Below are 22,081 nucleotides of genomic sequence, written 5' to 3' on the forward strand. Positions count from 1 at the left end.
CCCAGCACCCATCACCAATCACCCAGCACCAATCACCCAGCACCCATCACCAATCATCCAGCACCAATCACCCAGCACCCATCACCAATCACCCAGCACGCAGCACCAATCAGCCAGCACCAATCACCCAGCACCCAGCACCAATCACCCAGCACCAATCACCCAGCACCCATCACCCAGCACCAATCACCCAGCACCCATCACCCAGCACCCATCACCCAGCACCCATCCCCAATCACCCAGCACCCATCTTATGCAGGAATCTTCTCACAGCCCTGGTTCTTACACTGAAGAGATGGACACCACACTAATATATACTTACAGTCTACAATATACTAGAGTTGGCAAAAAAAGAATTATAAATATACAAAGACGTCCATGTATAGCACAGCATACAGGATGGAGGCAGGGAAGCTCCGCCTCCATTGTGCACAAGACTGACTTCGCATACTAGCAATGTGGGGCAATACCTAGAAAATGGAAAGACCAATTTTTGTATACTGCACTGTAACCTAGTGCATTGGGTTTAGTGCGAATAAACAGCCTGTCAGTTTCCCTTTAATTATATACCTTACCCCCCTTAATGATCTATATACTGTGCCACCATTCATCTATTGATTCCCTATATACTGTGCCACCATTAATGAACTATATACTGTGCCACCATTAATGAACTATATACTGTGCCACCATTAATGAACTATATACTGTGCCACCATTCATCTATTAATTCCCTATATACTGTGCCACCATTAATGAACTATATACTGTGCCAGCATTAATGAACTATATATTGTGCCACCATTAATGAATTATATACTGTGCCACCATTCATCTATTAATTCCCTATATACTGTGCCACCATTAATGAACTATATACTGTGCCAGCATTAATTAACTATATACTGTGCCACCATTAATGAACTATATACTGTGCCACCATTAATGAACTATATACTGTGCCACCATTAATGAACTATATACTGTGCCAGCATTAATGAACTATATACTGTGCCACCATTAATGAACTATATACTGTGCCACCATTAATGAACTATATACTGTGCCAGCATTAATGAACTATATACTGTGCCACCATTAATGAACTATATACTGTGCCACCATTAATGAACTATATACTGTGCCACCATTAATGAACTATATACTGTGCCACTATTATTTAACTATACTGTGCCACCACTAAGGGTGCGTTCACACGTGCATATTTTCTGCTGCAGATCTGCTGCAGATTTGCTTTAGCAGAATTCTCTACCCATGGGAAGCAAAATCTGCAGCAGATCTGCAGCAAAAATAGGCACGTTTGAACGCACCCTAAGGATCTATACACAGTGCCAGCATACACAAAAAATATAATGTTCCAATATAATGAAATATATACTGTGCTTCCATAAATTCCCTATATACTGTGCTTACATTCCTCCAATAATTCCTTAATAATGTGCTTCATACAATAAATACAAGCACATAACATAAAGGCACATACATTACATAGGTCATATACACACATACAGTACATAGGTAATATACACACATACAGTACATAGGTAATATACACACATACAGTACATAGGTAATATACACACATACAAAGAGACACTGACACATTCATACAGGTACAAATATACATTAAGAAACATAAATACACAGACACACATATAACATGGAATATATACTAAAAGATACAGCCGATAAGCACATCATACATACAGGTACACACATACAATCACTCACAGATATATACACACATACATACATACACACATACACACACACATACAGATTCACTTGCTTATATACATACACACATACATAGATTCACTTGCTCATATATATACACACACACACATATACATACATACACACATACATAGATTCACTTGCTCATATATATAGACACACACACATACATAGATAGATTCACTTGCTCACATATACACACACATATACATACCAGTGGCGTTGCGACCCGGGTGCGGGGGGTGCGGCCCTAACCTAATGGGGTGACACCAAGACGCTCCGCAGCACCCCCCTCCCCAGCTACACTGACACCCCCCTACTGTGCCCGACCGGCCTCCCATCCGTCAGCACCCCCCCGCCTTCACCTGCGCTGTGTGTGTGCGGTGCGCCCGTCCATCAGCAACCCCCCCCCCTTTCAGTAAGCCCGTCCGTCATCACACCACCCCCCTCACCTTCACCAGCACTGTGCCCGGCCTCCGCTCCCACGTCTGCGCCGGCCTGACGTCACACCGCATGGCCGCGCAGGGGGACGTCAGTTACGTCACTCGCAGGGCGCCCAGTGAGAAGGATCGCTGCGCTGGATGGGTGAGTGTGTGTGTCTGACTCCCTGTCTGTCTGTCTCTATCTATGTTTGTGTGTGTGACTCTGTGTGTGTGTGTGACTGTGTGACTCTCTGAGTGTGTGTGTGTGACTGTGTGTGTGTGTGTTTGTGCGACTCTGTGTGTTTGTGTGACTGTGTGTGTGACTGTGTGTTTGTGTGACTCTGAGTGTGTGTGTGACTCTGTGTGTATGTGTGTGACTGTGTTTGTGTGACTGTGTGTGTGACTCTATGTTTGTGTCTGTCTGTAAGTGTGTGTGTCTCTGACTGTGTGTGTGTTTGTGTGTGTGTGTCTCTCTGTGTTGTATGTGGGGTTTTTTTTGTGTGTGCGTGTGTGTGTGTGTGTGGGGGGGGGTTGAACCAGCGATCTAATGTGGGGAGACTTTGACCCATTGTGGGGAACCTGCAAGGGAACATGCGGCCTAATGTGGGGAAACTACTACCTAATGTGGGGAGTCTATTCTACCTAATGTGGGGAGTCTATTCAACCTAATGTGGGGAATCTGTGCTACCGAATGGGGGGAATCTATGCTACCTAATGTGGGGAAACTGCTACCTAATGTGGGGAATCTGTGCTACCTAATGTGTGGAAATTGCTACCTAATGTGGGGTAACTGGTACCTACCTAATGTGGGGGAACTGGTACCAAATGTGGGGAATCTATGCTGCCTAATGTGGGGAAAAGATGCTACCTTATGTGGGGAAACTGCTACCTACCTAATGTGGGGGAACTGCTGCCTACCTAATGCTCCCCCCCTGGCAGTAGCACCCTCATCATCCACCAGCAACACCCCCCCCCCCCCCCCAGCAGCACCTCCATCAGCAGATCCTGTCAGGAGGATGATCCTGCCGATGGATGATGGGGGTAATACTGCCAGGGGGGATGGCCAGTAGCACCCTCATCATCCTCCAGCAACACCCCCCCCCCAGTAGTTGCACCCCCATCATCCACTAGCAACACCACCAATACCTCCCTCCCGTGGTAATAGCATCAGCTAACGGATGTTGAGGGGTGTTACTGCGGTTGTGGTATTATATTCAGAGGGTGCACTGTATGGCAACGTTATATTCAGAGGGCGCAGTTTGTGGTAGTATTATATTCAGAGGGCGCAGTTTGTGGTAGTATTATTAGAGATGAACGAACGTACAGTAAATTCGATTCGTCACGAACTTCTCGGCACGGCAGTTGATGACTTATCCTGCGTAAATTAGTTCAGCCTTCAGGTGCTCCGGTGGGCTGGAAAAGGTGGATACAGTCCTAGGAAAGAGTCTCCTAGGACGTTATCCACCTTTTCCAGCCCACCGAAGCACCTGAAAGCTGAACTAATTTATTCAGGAACTGCATCAACTGCCGAGCTGAGAAGTTTGTGACGAGTTGAATTTACTGTAGTTCGCTCATCTCTAAGTATTATATTCAGAGGGCGCAGGGGGTGGTAGTATTATATTCAGAGTGTACAGTATGTGTTGGTATTATATTCAGAGGGTACAGTATGTGGTAGTATTATATTCAGTGGGTACAGTGTGTGGCTGTATTATATTCAGGGGTACAGTATGTGGCAAATTTATATTCAGAGTGTACAGTGTCTGTTGGCATTATATTCATAATGTACAGTGTGTGGTAGTATTATATTCAGTGGGTATGGTGTATGGAAGGTTTATAATCAAAGAGTATAGTGTATAGTAGTATTATATTTAGAGGATACAGTGTCTGGCAGGTTTATAATAATAATTGTTTTCATATAGAGGATGAGAATGCGCTGACATAGTGAGGAGACGTCTGGGCGTCACATTCTACAGACAGAAGTTTTAGCTGGACCAGGCTACCATCTGAATTAGATAAGGGAAGACTATAGAGAAGACGTCACCTGTAGTCACTGATATCATTGTTCATTCTCCTCTCTATGTCCTATCAGACCTGTAGTCTCTTGTCAGTTCTACAGTTAGGTCAGTGAAACTACAACTCCCAGCATAACCTCACCACTGCTCAAAGGGGTACTCTACTGGAAAACATTTTTTTTAATCAACTGGTGCTACAAAGTTAAACAGATTTGTAAATTACTTCTATTAAAAAATCTTAATCTTAATACTTCCAGTACTTATTAGCTGCTGTATAAGCGATTCACAGGAAGTTATTTTCTTTTTTAATTTATTTTCTGTCTGACCACAGTGCTCTGTGCTGACACCTCTGTCCATGTCAAGAACTGTCCATAGTAGGAGCAAATCCCCATAGCAAACCTCTCCTGCTCTGGACAGTTCCTGACATGGACAGAGGTGTCAGCAAATAGCACTGTGGTCAGACTGGAAATAACTATACAACTTCCTGTGGAGCATACACCAGCTTATAAGTACTGTAAGTATTAAGATTTTAAATAGAAGTAATTTAAAAATCTGTTTAACTTTCTGGCACCAGTTGATATAAAAGTAAATGTTTTCCAGTGGAGTACCCCTTTAAGTAATTCTGGGAGCAGTATATTTAAATGATGAAAACTTCTTTAACCCTTTCCCATTCTGTGGCAACTGGTATATCTGATTATTATACTGGAATTTCTCACAATGCGCTACAACAGTGGTGTCTGTCACAACAGGCTAAAAACTTACTGGGGGTAGGAGGGAGGTATGGGGGTGACACCATTTTCTACCGCACCGGGTGACACCAACCCTAGCAACGCCACTGTATACATACATACATATACATAGATTCACTTGCTCATATATATATACACATATACATAGATTCACTTGCTCACATATATATATATATATATATATATATACACACACACACACATACGCACACATACATACATACACATATACATAGATTCACTTACTCATATATATAGGCACATACATAGAGATAGACACACACACAAACACACATATATATGCACCTCACACTGACATACAGTCACTCACATATATACACAGTCACTTACACTAAGGCCCCAGCCATCCCTCTCTGCACAGGCGCATACATAGAGAAACACACAAACACATACACACAAATATATATACATACACACACACACTGACATACAATCACTCACATATACACACACACACTTAGACACAATCACTCACATATATTTACAGTCACTTACAGTAAGGGCTGCATAGACTGAATTTTGTGTCTGGACATGCAGTGGGCGGGGCTTCTCTCTGCCTCCGCTGCTCCTGTCTCCTCTGTGTGGAGAGAAGCAGAGAAATGGCAGATAATGACAGGGTGAGTGGCGCCCCTTGCTGCAGGGAGGGCAGAGCACCCTCCATTAAACCACATACAAATCTAACCAGCAATGGATCCTTTTTACTTCACCTGTCACCCTGCAGCTCTTTTTGTGAGGGCACTAGAGGGGCAGGTGAGGAAAAGGGCAGGGGCTCCAGCCCCCCTTTCACTCCTATGTGTGCACGTCCCTGCACCCGCACATTGCTTTGTGTCCACATATGGAGTCAGGGGTGGGCTGACAACACTTGGGGCCCCCAGACCAAAAAAAGGAAGGGCCCACTGCCTCCTCAGTCTTCTACCACGTCCCTTTTCCACCCAAATCTCCCACATAATAAACTAAAATGTATTTATGTAAGAAACACTTTAACGTAGGCAAATTTCCATGACCAATAATACTGGTATACAAGGAGTAAATATATACCACTGATCTGCAGCGTCCTCTTTCCTTTTCTTCTCTGTCTGGATCAGACCACCATGTCAATCTCTTACCATCTGCAGGGCAAACATGTCAGACTCTACATTTTTTCAGTGTCCACCCATCTATAGGCCCACAAACTGTAATAATCCCCTTCAGGTAGATAGGTAGCCACGTAAATAAGTAACTAGGTAGGCGGATCAGGAATCCAGATATGTAGGTAGGTGACTAGCCAGGTAGGTAGGTAGGGGGCTAGCAAGGTAGTTAGGCAGCCATGTATGAAGGCCAGACATGTACATAGTTAGGTAGCCAGGTATGTAGGTAGTTAGATAGCCCGGTATGTAGGTAAGTATTTAGGCATACATATAAAGTTAGGTAGCCCCCCCCCCCTTCCCTGTTGGTATAGACAGCAGAATTACCCCCCCCCCCCTCTTCCTTGTAGGTATAGGCAGCAGAGTTAACCCCCCTTCCCTGTAGGCATAGGCGGTAGAGTTAACCCCCCTTCCCCATAGGTTTAGGCAGCAGAGTTAACCCTCCCCTCTGTAGGTATAGGAACAGAGTAGACCCCTCCCCCTTTCTCCATAGGTATAGGCAGCAGTTAACCTCCCTTTCCCCATAGGAATAGACAGCAGTTAGCCCCCCCCTTTCCCATAGGTATAGGCATCAGTCAACACCCCCCCTTTCCCCATAGATATAGGCAGCAGTCAACCCCCCCTTTCCCCATAGGTATAGGTAGCAGTTAACACCTCCCCCCCCCTTTCCCCATAGGTATAGGCAGCAGTTAACCCCCCCCCCCCCCCCCCCCGCTTTCCACATAGGTATAGGTAGCAGTTAACCCCTCTTTCCCCATAGGTATTGGCAGAAGTTAATTCGCCCCCCCCCCCCTTTCCCCATAAGTATAAGCAGCAGTTAACACCCCCCATTTCCCCATGGGTATAGGCAGCAGTTAAACTCCCCACCCCTTTCCCCATATCGTTAAGCCCCCTAACCCTTTGCCCATATAGGCAGCAATTAAACCCCCACCCTTTCCGCTACGATGGTTAAGAAAAAATGATGCTCACCTGATATCCCACGCAGCGATCTCCTCAGCAGCAGGGCCCATGTCTTCTCTCCTTCACAGTGCAGGCACCGCTGAGTGACGTCATCGGCGCCTGCACTGCATGTTGCATGGGGGGGGGGCGGAGGTCACGTCTCCTCCGTGTGTAGGCCACAGATACGGCTCGCACAGAGGAGATGCGTTCTGTTGTATGTGCGTGCACCGCACATACAGGTGTTGTGGCCCAGTACGGGAGGTGTTTCTCCAGGTTTCCCCAGGTCCCCCTGCATTAGTTTCTCAATGGTAAATATGTTGTACTATGCCATGTGCTTGTTACCCAGGAGGTACCAGTTACCAGGTGATCCCAGGGGTGACCTATGGGCTCCCTGCTAGTCTCCCCCATATAAGCCCTGGGTGGAGCTAGCCTCTCTCTCTTTGAGCTCTGCTCTTCTGCTAAGCTGAGGTCCACTGCAGTCGTGCCTAGTGTGTGTGTCCAGAGGGTTGGTAACCTCAAAGTCAAGTCCTGCAGCCACCATCAAGTCAAGTAAGCTAAAGTTACAGCTTTATGAGTCAAGTCAAGTCAGTCCCTGTCATTTGTCAATTCAGCGTGGTTTGCATTTAATTGTCTAGTCCTACTACGAGTCCTAGCAAGCCCTTAAGGTCTCTGCGTCACTGGTCAACTCCTTGTGCCGTGGCTGAACTGTATAGACTTTACCAACTGTCTACCCTCAGTAAAGCTACCATTGTCAGTAACTTGGCGTCGGAGTCTTTATTGCCCCCGTGCCTAGCCCAGGATCCAGCAGTATACCTTTGGTTGGTTTTAGGCTAAACCACGCACTGGCATCATGAATACAAGGGGTTAATGCCATCTGCCCCTAGGGTAACAACATCTGCCCTCATCACACCCCGCTACCACACAGGAGAAAGCAACGCTGTCTGCCGGGATGAGTGTCCCGGATCCTTAGTAGCGGCGGGCCCTTTACCCGGCCGGGCCCTCAGACAACGTCTGATCCGACCATTCGGTCAGTCCTCCCCTGTATGGAGTATTTCCGTGTTCAGGGGAAATTGTGTTATACATTTTGGGGGTCTTTTTCTCCTTTTACCTCCTTGTGAAAATGAAAGGTATTGGGGAACACCAGCATGTGAGTGTAAAAAGTGAATTTCTCTTACACTAACATGCTGGTGTAGCCCCCAACTTTTCTTTTTCATAAGGAGTAAAAGTAGCAAAACTCCTCCAAAATTTGTAACACAAATTTTCCTGAGTATGTAAATACCCCATTTGTGGCCCTAAACTGATGCTTTGAAATACGGCAGGGCTCCGGATAGAGCTCCATGCGCATTTTAGGCATAAATTAGGGATTTGCATAGGAGTGGACTCCTATGCAACCATTGTGCTTGCCTCTTCCACTAAAAGTACTCTACAGCAGTGTTTCCCAAACAGGATGCCTCCAGCTGTTGTAACACTACAACTCCCAGCATGTTTGGACAGTCAATGGCAGTTCGGCCACGCTGTGGAGTTGTTTATTTGCAATAGCTGGAGGCTGCATTTAGTAAACAGTGCCGTACGAGCTGTTATTAATTTTTATTGGGGGGTTGGGTCGGGAGGTAATGATGCAAAGGTGTGTGTCTATGTAGTGTTTTACTCTTTATTTTTGTGTTAGTGAAGTGTAGGTGATTTTTCTGTACGTACACACAGTCAGGTTTACAACAAGTTTTCCGCTACAAGTTTGATCCACGGCAAATTTCTCACAACTCAAACTCGGAACGGTGAACTTACGGCACCGATCTCTTTTTTTTCCAGGCCATTGGGTCACCAGAGATCCGAATGGCCTGGAAATGTCATATGGAAGGTCACAGTTTAGAGACCACTGCACAGTGGTCACCAAACTGTGGCCCTCCAGATGTTGCAAAACTACAACTTTCAGCATCCCCAGACAGCCAACCCCATGTTTCCTGCTGTGAGTTTGAAGAGGAGCAGGCTCTCTGTGCCAAATTTTTGGCAGCAAATTTCCGCTGATGAAAATCCACCTCAACCCCTATTTTATAATGCAGATCTGTCACTAATATGCAACAAAATGAGCATAATGAGCGGCTGTTCTGACTCGGATTTAACTAAGGTTCATTATTTTTCTCTAGGATACAGCATGGCGGCAGCAGCTACATCATAAGTATTTAAAATATTTTTAATGCTGCCCCCCAGGTTCCTGGTTGAAAATATAGCCCAGTGTGTCAGAAATGTGACAGACCCTATTTAACTCTTCCCATTTCATTTATTTTCTATTTTTTTTCTCCTTCCCTGCCTTCTAAGATAACTTTTTATTTTTCCACCAACAGAGTCGTATAATGGGGATTTTTTTTATTTATAGCACAACATTCTTTAATATTTTGTCTTGTAAAATGTTAGATATCACAATGGAAGCCTAACAGATCCCATTAAAAATAACACTATAAAATCATACAGTAGCCTTACCAGCTTTCTTTCTTAACCTTCCCTTATGACATCACACATGTGACATCAGTCTTTGGTTGATACCTTTACCAGCCACTAGTACAGTTCAGGCCTTAGGTATCAGAGGGAGCGCACACAAAGAGCAGGAGATGAGGAAGAGGACAAGATGACACAGGAGAGGTACATCAATCCTAAATATTGATCAGAATACATCTAGAGTTCTAGACTTGCAAATAATGACTAGATCTTTTAAATATAATGTGTCACAATAATAGTGTTAATTGTATTAAATCTAGTTATTTAACTATACACTTTACTGATGATCACAAATGACCAAGTATATACTGTTTATATTCAATTCTATTATACAAAGAGTTGGGGGGGGGTGTATGTTCTGTATGGGTATATTAAGTCTATGGGGGAGAATCATCAAAACCTGTGTAGAGGAAGAGTGGAGCATCAGATCAGATCGCTTCTTTCAGTTTTTAGAGGCCTTTTTAAAATGAAAGAATCAATCTTATTGGTTTCTACGGGCAACAGGTCAACATTTCCTCTGCGCTGGTGTTGATAAATCTCCCCCTATATGTATAGTTTTCTATACTAAGAAAGTCAAAAGCACCTAAATGTCTAAAACACACCTATATGTTCAGTGTATGTGACCTACTAATGGGGGTGACAGGGAAGTAATGTAAGAGATGTCTGACCTTTAACATGACCTCCTGTTATAACCTAAAACAAGAAATTAGGCTGAAATTACGTATATTTCACTATTATAATGCTGGATTTCTTGTATGACTATTAGTACTGAATCATAAAAAGAAATGCATACATTGAATTTTCTTTAACATTATTGTCCCACAGAGCAAATTTGGTAAAATCAGAAGTGTGCCCCATACATATATGTAAAGGGGTACAAAAATAATTTATATCCCTGTAGAGTTCTTCTCCCTCATGGATCTGATCCCCTAGTATCCTCTCTGAGCTGGAACCCTACCGTTGCCAGGCAACTTTCCCCCAATCCCCCTTGCTTATAAGCACAGTGGAAACAAACTGCCATTACCTTCAGGACACTGCAGTTGAACTGAGCATGTGTTAGGGTGCATTCACACCACGTTTGTTTGACTCCGGTTGGCTCATTTAAATGAATGAGAAGGGGGCCGGGACCGGCTGGGATATGGGAGCGCCCGGTTTTCACTCCCCCCAGCTGGATCCGGTCCCCATATAGCTAAAACGTGGTGTGAACCCACCCTTACCCCGACTTAGTGGGTCGTAACCAACAGTTATCAATACAATGCAGGTACATGGAGAATTAGTAATCTTATATCTCTCAAACAATATTGTAATCCTGGTACATTGAAATATGTTAAATGTCACATAATGCATTAGTATAGAACTTTTCTTTGTTTTATTTTTTTTTTTAAATGAGACAACTTCTTTAACCCCTTAAGGACTCAGCCCATTTTGGCCTTAAGGACTCAGACAATTACATTTTTACGTTTTCATTTTTTCCTCCTCGCCTTCTAAAAATCATAACTCTTTTATATTTTCATCCACAGACTAGTATGAGGGCTTGTTTTTTGCACGACCAGTTGTCCTTTGTAATGACATCACTCATCATAAAATATCATATCATAAAATGTATGGCGCAACCAAAAAACACTATTTTTGTGGGGAAATTAAAACGAAAAACGCAATTTTGCTAATTTTGGAAGGTTTTGTTTTCACGCCGTACAATCTATGGTAAAAATGACATGTGTTCTTTATTCTGAGGGTCAATACGATTAAAATGATACCCATTATTACATACTTTTATATTATTGTTGCGCTTAAAAAAAATCACAAACTTTTTAACCAAATTAATACGTGTTACGCCGAGCGCTCCGGGTCCCCGCTCCTCCCCGGAGCGCTCGCTACACTCCTCTCACTGCAGCGCTCCGGTCGGTTCCACGGACCCGGGGCGCTGCGATACCGCCTCTGGCCGGGATGCGATTCGCGATGCGGGTAGCGCCCGCTCGCGATGCGCACCCCGGCTCCCGTACCTGACTCGCTCTCCGTCAGTTCTGTCCCGGCGCGCGCGGCCCCGCTCCCTAGGGCGCGCGCGCGCCGGGTCTTTGCGATTTAAAGGGCCACTGCGCCGCTGATTGGCGCAGTGGTTCCAATTAGTGTTTACACCTGTGCACTTCCCTATATCACCTCACTTCCCCTTCACTCCCTCGCCGGATCTTGTTGCCTTAGTGCCAGTGAAAGCGTTTCCTTGTGTGTTCCTAGCCTGTGTTCCAGACCTCCTGCCGTTGCCCCTGACTACGATCCTTGCTGCCTGCCCCGACCTTCTGCTACGTCCGACCTTGCTTCTGTCTACTCCCTTGTACCGCGCCTATCTTCAGCAGCCAGAGAGGTAGAGCCGTTGCTAGGGGATACGACCTGGTCACTACCGCCGCAGCAAGACCATCCCGCTTTGCGGCGGGCTCTGGTGAAAACCAGTAGTGACTTAGAACCGATCCTCTAGCACGGTCCACGCCAATCCCTCTCTGGCACAGAGGATCCACTACCTGCCAGCCGGCATCGTGACAGTAGATCCGGCCATGGATCCCGCTGAAGTTCCTCTGCCAGTTGTCGCTGACCTCACCACGGTGGTCGCCCAGCAGTCACAACAGATTGCGCAACAAGGCCAACAGCTGTCTCAACTGACTGTTATGCTACAACAGTTACTACCACAGCTCCAGCAACCATCTCCTCCGCCAGCTCCTGTACCTCCTCCGCAGCGAGTGGCCGCTTCTGGACTACGACTATCCTTGCCGGATAAATTTGATGGGGACTCTAAGCTTTGCCGTGGCTTCCTTTCCCAATGTTCATTACACTTGGAGATGATGTCGGACCAGTTCCCCACTGAAAGGTCTAAGGTGGCTTTCGTAGTCAGCCTGCTGTCTGGAAAAGCCCTGGCTTGGGCCACACCGCTCTGGGACCGCAATGACCCCGTCACTGCCTCTGTACACTCCTTCTTCTCGGAAATTCGAAGTGTCTTTGAGGAACCTGCCCGAGCCTCTTCTGCTGAGACTGCCCTGTTGAACCTGGTCCAGGGTAATTCTTCCGTTGGCGAGTATGCCGTACAATTCCGTACTCTTGCTTCTGAATTATCCTGGAACAATGAGGCCCTCTGCGCGACCTTTAAAAAAGGCCTATCCAGCAACATTAAAGATGTTCTGGCCGCACGAGAAATGCCTGCTAATCTTCATGAACTTATTCACCTAGCCACTCGCATTGACATGCGTTTTTCCGAAAGGCGTCAGGAGCTCCGCCAAGATATGGACTCTGTTCGCACGAGGCGTTTCTTCTCCTCGGCTCCTCTCTCCTCTGGTTCCCTGCAATCTGTTCCTGTGCCTCCCGCCGTGGAGGCTATGCAGGTCGACCGGTCTCGCCTGACATCTCAAGAGAGGACACGACGCCGCATGGAGAACCTCTGCCTGTACTGTGCTAGTACCGAACACTTCCTGAGGGATTGTCCTATCCGCCCTCCCCGCCTGGAAAGACGTACGCTGACTCCGCACAAAGGTGAGACAATCCTTGATGTCCACTCTGCTTCTCCACGTCTTACTGTGCCTGTGCGGATGTCTGCCTCTGCCTTCTCCTTCTCTTCTGTGGCCTTCTTGGACTCTGGATCTGCAGGAAATTTTATTTTGGCCTCTCTCGTCAACAGGTTCAACATCCCAGTGACCAGTCTCACCAGACCCCTTTACATCAATTGTATAAACAATGAAAGATTGGACTGTTCCATACGTTTCCGCACGGAGCCCCTTCTAATGAGCATCGGATCTCATCACGAGAGGATTGAACTTTTGGTCCTCCCCAATTGCACCTCGGAAATTCTCCTTGGACTTCCCTGGCTTCAACTTCATTCCCCAACCCTGGATTGGTCCACTGGGGAGATCAAGAGTTGGGGGCCCTCTTGTTCCAAGGACTGTCTAAAACCGGTTCCCAGTAACCCTTGCCGTAACTCTGTGCTTCCTCCAGTAACCGGTCTCCCTAAGGCCTATATGGACTTCGCGGATGTTTTCTGCAAAAAACAAGCGGAGACTCTACCTCCTCACAGGCCTTATGATTGTCCTATCGACCTCCTCCCGGGCACTACTCCACCCCGGGGCAGAATTTATCCTCTCTCTGCCCCAGAGACTCTTGCCATGTCTGAATACGTCCAGGAGAATCTAAAAAAGGGCTTTATCCGTAAATCCTCCTCTCCTGCCGGAGCCGGATTTTTCTTTGTGTCCAAAAAAGATGGCTCTCTACGTCCTTGCATTGACTACCGCGGACTTAATAAAATCACGGTTAAGAACCGCTACCCCTTACCCCTCATCTCTGAACTCTTTGATCGCCTCCAAGGTGCCCACATCTTTACTAAATTGGACTTAAGAGGCGCCTATAACCTCATCCGCATCAGAGAGGGGGATGAGTGGAAAACAGCATTTAACACCAGAGATGGACACTTTGAGTATCTGGTCATGCCCTTTGGCCTGTGCAACGCCCCTGCTGTCTTCCAAGACTTTGTTAATGAAATTTTTCGTGATCTGTTATACTCCTGTGTTGTTGTATATCTTGATGATATCCTAATTTTTTCGGCCAATCTAGAAGAACACCGCCAGCATGTCCGTATGGTTCTTCAGAGACTTCGTGACAATCAACTCTATGCTAAAATTGAGAAATGTCTGTTTGAATGCCAATCTCTTCCTTTTCTAGGATACTTGGTCTCTGGCCAGGGACTACAAATGGATCCAGATAAACTCTCTGCCGTCTTAGATTGGCCACGCCCCTCCGGACTCCGTGCCATCCAACGTTTTTTGGGGTTCGCCAATTATTACAGGCAATTTATTCCACATTTTTCTACCATTGTGGCTCCTATTGTGGCTTTAACCAAAAAAAATGCCGATCCCAAGTCTTGGCCTCCTCAAGCGGAAGACGCCTTTAAACGACTCAAGTCTGCCTTCTCTTCGGCTCCCGTGCTCTCCAGACCTGACCCATCTAAACCCTTCCTATTGGAGGTTGATGCCTCCTCAGTGGGAGCTGGAGCTGTCCTTCTACAAAAAAACTCTTCCGGGCATGCTGTTACTTGTGGTTTTTTTTCTAGGACCTTCTCTCCGGCGGAGAGGAACTACTCCATCGGGGATCGAGAGCTTCTAGCCATTAAATTAGCACTTGAGGAATGGAGGCATCTGCTGGAGGGATCAAGATTTCCAGTTATTATTTACACCGATCACAAGAACCTCTCATACCTCGAGTCTGCCCAACGGCTGAATCCTCGTCAGGCCAGGTGGTCTCTGTTCTTTGCCCGATTTAATTTTGAAATTCACTTTCGGCCTGCTGATAAGAACATTAGGGCCGATGCTCTCTCTCGTTCCTCAGATGCTTCTGAAATTGAACTCTCTCCTCAACACATCATTCCTCCTGACTGCCTGATTTCCACTTCTCCAGCCTCCATCAGGCAAACTCCTCCAGGAAAGACCTTTGTTTCTCCACGCCAACGCCTCGGAATCCTCAAATGGGGTCACTCCTCCCATCTCGCAGGTCATGCGGGCATCAAGAAATCTGTGCAACTCATCTCTCGCTTCTATTGGTGGCCGACTCTAGAGACTGATGTGGTGGACTTTGTGCGAGCCTGCACTATCTGTGCCCGGGATAAGACTCCTCGCCAGAAGCCCGCTGGTTTTCTTCTTCCTCTGCCTGTTCCCGAACAACCTTGGTCTCTGATTGGTATGGATTTTATTACTGACTTACCCCCATCCCATGGCAACACTGTTATTTGGGTGGTCGTTGATCGATTCTCCAAAATGGCACATTTCATCCCTCTTCCTGGTCTTCCTTCAGCGCCTCAGTTGGCTAAACAATTTTTTGTACACATTTTTCGTCTTCACGGGTTGCCTACGCAGATCGTCTCGGATAGAGGCGTCCAATTTGTGTCTAAATTCTGGAGGGCTCTCTGTAAACAACTCAAGATTAAATTAAATTTTTCTTCTGCATACCATCCTCAATCCAATGGACAAGTAGAGAGAATTAACCAGATCTTGGGTGACTATTTACGACATTTTGTTTCCTCCCGCCAGGATGACTGGGCAGATCTTCTACCTTGGGCCGAATTCTCGTATAATTTCAGAATCTCTGAATCTTCCTCCAAATCCCCGTTTTTCGTGGTGTACGGCCGTCACCCTCTTCCCCCCCTCCCTACCCCCTTGCCCTCTGGTCTGCCCGCTGTGGATGAAATTTCTCGTGATCTTTCCATCATATGGAGAGAGACCCAAAATTCTCTCTTACAGGCTTCTTCACGCATGAAGAGATTCGCGGATAAGAAAAGAAGAGCTCCTCCCATTTTTTCCCCTGGAGACAAGGTATGGCTCTCCGCCAAATATGTCCGCTTCCGTGTCCCTAGCTATAAGTTGGGACCACGCTATCTTGGTCCTTTCAAGATTTTGCGCCAGATTAATCCTGTCTCTTACAAACTTCTTCTTCCTCCTTCTCTTCGTATTCCTAATGCCTTTCATGTTTCTCTTCTTAAACCACTTATCATTAACCGTTTCTCTCCCAAATCCGTTCCCCCCACTCCTGTCTCCGGCTCCTCGGACATCTTCTCCGTCAAAGAAATTTTAGCATCTAAAAAGGTCAGAGGGAAAACCTTCTTTTTAGTGGATTGGGAGGGTTGTGGTCCAGAAGAGAGGTCCTGGGAACCTGAGGACAATATCCTGGACAAAAGTCTGGTCCTCAGGTTCTCAGGCTCCAAGAAGAGGGGGAGACCCAAGGGGGGGGGTACTGTTACGCCGAGCGCTCCGGGTCCCCGCTCCTCCCCGGAGCGCTCGCTACACTCCTCTCACTGCAGCGCTCCGGTCGGTTCCACGGACCCGGGGCGCTGCGATACCGCCTCTGGCCGGGATGCGATTCGCGATGCGGGTAGCGCCCGCTCGCGATGCGCACCCCGGCTCCCGTACCTGACTCGCTCTCCGTCAGTTCTGTCCCGGCGCGCGCGGCCCCGCTCCCTAGGGCGCGCGCGCGCCGGGTCTTTGCGATTTAAAGGGCCACTGCGCCGCTGATTGGCGCAGTGGTTCCAATTAGTGTTTACACCTGTGCACTTCCCTATATCACCTCACTTCCCCTTCACTCCCTCGCCGGATCTTGTTGCCTTAGTGCCAGTGAAAGCGTTTCCTTGTGTGTTCCTAGCCTGTGTTCCAGACCTCCTGCCGTTGCCCCTGACTACGATCCTTGCTGCCTGCCCCGACCTTCTGCTACGTCCGACCTTGCTTCTGTCTACTCCCTTGTACCGCGCCTATCTTCAGCAGCCAGAGAGGTAGAGCCGTTGCTAGGGGATACGACCTGGTCACTACCGCCGCAGCAAGACCATCCCGCTTTGCGGCGGGCTCTGGTGAAAACCAGTAGTGACTTAGAACCGATCCTCTAGCACGGTCCACGCCAATCCCTCTCTGGCACAGAGGATCCACTACCTGCCAGCCGGCATCGTGACAATACGTTTATAATCCCTTTATTTTGATGAGCTCTAACTTTTTTACTTTTCCGTATAAGTGGCGGTATGGGGGCTCATTTTTTGCGCCATGATCTGTACTTTTTTTTGATACCACATTTGCATATAAAAAACTTTTAATACATTTTTTATAATTTTTTTTTTAATAAAATGTATTAAAAAAGTAGGAATTTTGGACTTTTTTTTTTTTTTCGTTCACGCCGTTCACCGTACGGGATCATTAACATTTTATTTTAATAGTTCGGACATTTACGCACGCGGCGATACCAAATATGTCTATAAAAAATGTTTTTTACGCTTTTTGGGGGTAAAATAGGAAAAAACGGACGTTTTACTTTTTTATTGGGGGAGGGGATTTTTCACTTTTTTTTTACTTTTACTTTTACATTTTTTTACATTTTTTTTTTACACTTGAATAGTCCCCATAGGTGACTATTCATAGCAATACCATGATTGCTAATACTGATCTGTTCTATGTATAGGACATAGAACAGATCAGTATTATCGGTCATCTCCTGCTCTGGTCTGCTCGATTCGATCGTTCATTTAAATCGCGAACTGCCGCAGATGCCGGGATCTGTATTGATCCCGGCACCTCAGGGGTTAATGGCGGACGTCCGCAAGATCGCGGGCGTCGGCCATTGCCGGCGGGTCCCTGGCTGCGATCATGACATGACATGGGCATCGCTCCGATGCCCGCGGTTATGCTTAGGACGTAAATGTACGTCCTGGTGCGTTAAGTACCACCTCACCAGGACGCACATTTACGTCCTGCGTCCTTAAGGGGTTAACCCCTTAAGGACTCAGCCATTTTACACCTTAGGACCAGGCCATATTTTGCACATCTGACCACTGTCACTTTAAACATTAATAACTCTGGAATGCTTTTAGTTATCATTCTGATTCCGAGATTGTTTATTCGTGACATATTCTACTTTAACATAGTGGTAACATTTTGTGGTAACTTGCATCCTTTCTTGGGGAAAAATCCCAAAATGTGATGAAAAATTTGAAAATTTAGCATTTTTCTAACTTTGAAGCTCTCTGCTTGTAAGGAAAATGGATATTCCAAATATTTTTTTTATATTCACATATGCAATATGTCCACTTTATGTTTGCATCATAAAATTTTCGTGTTTTCACTTTTGGAAGACACCAGAGGGCTTCAAAGTTCCAAACTCACTATTTTTCAGGGACCAGTTCAGGTTTGAAGTGGATTTGAAGGGTCTTCATCTTAGAAATACCCCACAAATGACCCCATTATAAAAACTGCACCCCCAAAGTATTCAAAATGACATTCAGTCAGCGTTTTAACCCTTTAGGTGTTTCACAGGAATAGCAGCAAAGGGAAGGAGAAAATTCGCAATCTTCATTTTTTACACTCGCATGTTCTTGTAGACCCAATTTTTGAATTTTTACAAGGGGTAAAAGGAGAAAATGTATACTTATATTTGTAGCCCAATTTCTCTCGAGTAAGCACATACCTCATATGTCTATGTAAAGTGTTCGGCGAGCGCAGTAGAGGGCTCAGAAGCGAAGAAGGGGGTTTTGGAGAGTACGTTTTTCTGAAATGGTTTTTGGGGGGCATGTTGCATTTAGGAAGCCCCTATGGTGCCAGAACAGCAGGGAAAAAAACACATGCCATACCATTTTGGAAACTAGACCCCTTGAGGAGCGTAACAAGGAATTAAGTGAGCCTTAATACCCCACAGGTGTTTCACCACTTTTGCATATGTAAAAAAATAAATAAAAAATTCACTAAAATGTGTGTTTCCCCCCAAATTTCACATTTTTGCAAGGGTTAATAGCAGAAAATACCCCCAAAATTTGTAACCCCATCTCTTCTGAGTATGGAGGTACCCCATAAGTTGACCTGAAGTGCACTACGGGTGAGAAGAGAAGGAGTCATATTTGGCTTTTTGAGAGCAAATTTAGCTCGGGGGGCATGTCGCATTCAGGAAGCCCCTATGGTGCCAGGACAGCAAAAGAAAAAACACATGGCATACCATTTTGGAAACTAGACCCCTTGAGGAATGTAACAAGGAATCAAGTGAGCCTTAATACCCCACAGGGGTTTCACGACTTTTGCATACGTAAAAAAAAAAAAATCACTAAAATGTGTGTTTCCCCCCCCAAAATTTCACATTTTTGCAAGGGTTAATAGGGGAAGCCCATATGGTGCAAGGACAGCAAAATAACCCCCACATAGCATACCATTTTGGAAACTAGACCCCTTGAGGAACATAACAAGGGGTACAGTGAGCATTTATCCCCCCCCCCCCCCACCCCCCCACTGGTGTCTGTCAGATCTTTGGAACAGTGGGCTGTACAAAATGTTTTATTTGCACAGCCCACTGTTCCAAAGATCTGTCAGACACCATAAATTCTCACTGCCCCCCTCATTACATTCCGTGAGGGGTGTGGTTTCCGAAATGGGGTCACATGTGGGGTTTTATTTTTTTTGCGTTTGTCAAAACCGCTGTAACAATCAGCCACCTCTGTGCAAATCACATCAAATGTACATGGTGCACTCTCCCTTCTGGGCCTTGTTGTGCGCCCCCAGAGCACTTTGCGCCCACATATGGGGTATCTCCGTAGTCGGGAGAAATTGCTTTACAAATTTTGGGGGGCTTTTTTCCCTTTTACCTCTTGTCAAAATGAAAAGTATAGGGCAACATCAGCATGTTAGTGTAAAAAATTTATTTTTTTACACTAACGTGCTGGTGTAGACCCCAGCTTCACCTTTTCATAAGGGGTGAAAGGAGAAAAAGCCCCCCAAAATTTGTTAGGCAATTTCTCCCGAGTACGGTGATACCCCATATGTGGCCCTAAACTGTTGCCTTGAAATACGACAGGGCTCCGAAGTGAGAGAGCGCCATGTGCATTTGAGGCCTGAATTAGGGATTCGCATAGGGGTGGACATAGGGGTATTCTACGCCAGTGATTCCCAAACAGGGTGTCTCCAGCTGTTGAAAAACTCCCAGCATGCTTGGACAGTCAACGGCTGTCTGGCAATACTGGGAGTTGTTGTTTTGCAACAGCTGGAGGCTCCATTTTGGAAACAGTGGCACACCAGACGTTTTTCATTTTTATTGGGGAGGGGAGGGGGGCTGTGTAGGGGTATGTGTATATGTAGTGTTTTTTATTTTATTTTGTGATAGTAAAGTGTAGTGTTTTTAGGGTACAGTCACATGGGCGAGGGATTACAGCGAGTTTCCCGCTGCGAGTTTGAGCTGCCGCGCAAAATTTGCTGCATCGCAAACTTGCAGCCTGATACTCACTGTAAGCCCCCTGCCCATGTGAATGTACCCTGTACATTCACAGGGGGGCCTCCAGCTGTTGCAAGACTACAACTCCCAGCATGCACTGTCTATCAGTGCATGCTGGTAGGTATAGTTTTGCAACAGCTGGAGGCACACGGGTTGGGAAAGACTGAGTTAGGAAATAGACAATGTTTCCCAACCAGTGTGCCTCCAGTTGTTGCAAAACCACTACTCCCAAACATTCTCAGGCATGCTGGAAGTAGATGTTCTGCAACATCTTGAGAGCCAGATGTTGCCGAACTACAACTCCCAGAATGCTTGGAGTTGTAGTTTTGCAACATCTGGAGGACTACAGTTTGTAGACCACTAATACAGTGGTTCCCAATCGGTGCCCTTCCAGATGTTGCAAAACTACAACTCCCAGTATGCCAAAACTGTCCAGGCATGCTGGGAGTTGTAGTTCTGCAACATCTGAAGGGCCAGATGTTACAGAACTACAACTCCCAGCATGCCTGGACAGTATTGGCATGCTGAGGATGTGTAGTTTTGCAACATCTGGAAGGGCACAGTGGTCTCCAAACTGTGGACCTCCAGATGTTGCAAAACTGCAACTCCCAGCATGCCCAGGGTATTTGCCCTGGATGCCTGCTGAAGCATTTCAGCAGGCATCCGCTTCTGATCTCAGCCCGGCGCGCGGCAGGGCCCGGAAAACGCCAGGACGTACGGGGACGTCCTGGGTCCTTAAAGCCCAGGGTGCTGGGACGTCCCCGTACGTCCTGGGTCCTTAAGGGGCTAAAGGTGTACTCCGCCCATAGACATCTTATCCCCTATCCAAAACATTGTGGATGAGATGTCTGATCCTGGAGTGGGTCTGGCCACTGGGACCCCCACGATATCTGGGCCGACTCTGCGGAATCTGTGGCAATCCATATCGCCAAACCACACCCCCTCTATTCATGTCTATGGGAGGGGGCGTGACGGCACAGAGATCGCGGGGGTTCCCAGTGGCAAGACACCTGCCATCAGACATCTTATTCCCTATCCTTTCTATAGCGGATAAGATGTTCAGGGGCAGAGTACCACTTTAAAGGGAATTTGTCAACTCTATTTGCTCCAAAGAACTTCAGACCCTATTGTACCTTTTTTTTTTTTTAGCTGATAATAGTTGCCTAATTTGTAAAATCAGTGTTCAATTTTTCAGCCAAGTTCCAAAGAGGTGGGGTTAATCTGCTGAAGTCCCGAAGCTTGGCACACCTCCTCGCTTGATCCCACCTCCCAGGCCCTCCTTGATTGATGTTCTGAGCCCGGTTTTTCAATCAAGAAGGAGCTGGAGGGGAGAGCAAGTAAGTGGATGTGCCGGGATGAGACACTTGAGCAGCTTAGATCAGCCTCCTTGCACCCTACATTTGTGTATTACACCTGAATATTAGACAATACTGGATTAAACTATGTGGAATGTTGATTTAGGGATCTATCCAATTGCTAGCAGGCCATGGACACAAGATTACATGTAAGATAAGGTTATATGCCGACCAGGTATTATATTGTAGTTCCCAGCGAATTGAATCTAACTTTGAAGGGGAAGTGCCTTTAGGCACTTCCCCCTTCAAAGTTAGCGGGTCATGTAGAAATTTTTCTGTACCATGTCTATGACAATCATGGGTGCTTTTTGCCTTCCTTAGGTTGTAGGGCTATTGTTACCATTAAAATTGTCAGAACCCTAAAATAAACCCTAAAAGACCCAACTAAACTAAGGAATACATGTTCATAGTTATTAAAAAGAGGAAACACACCCCTCAAGGAACATAACAAGGGGTACAGTGAGC

The sequence above is a fragment of the Hyla sarda genome, chromosome 3 (genome assembly GCF_029499605.1).
Source record: "Hyla sarda isolate aHylSar1 chromosome 3, aHylSar1.hap1, whole genome shotgun sequence".
Lineage (NCBI taxonomy): Eukaryota > Metazoa > Chordata > Amphibia > Anura > Hylidae > Hyla > Hyla sarda.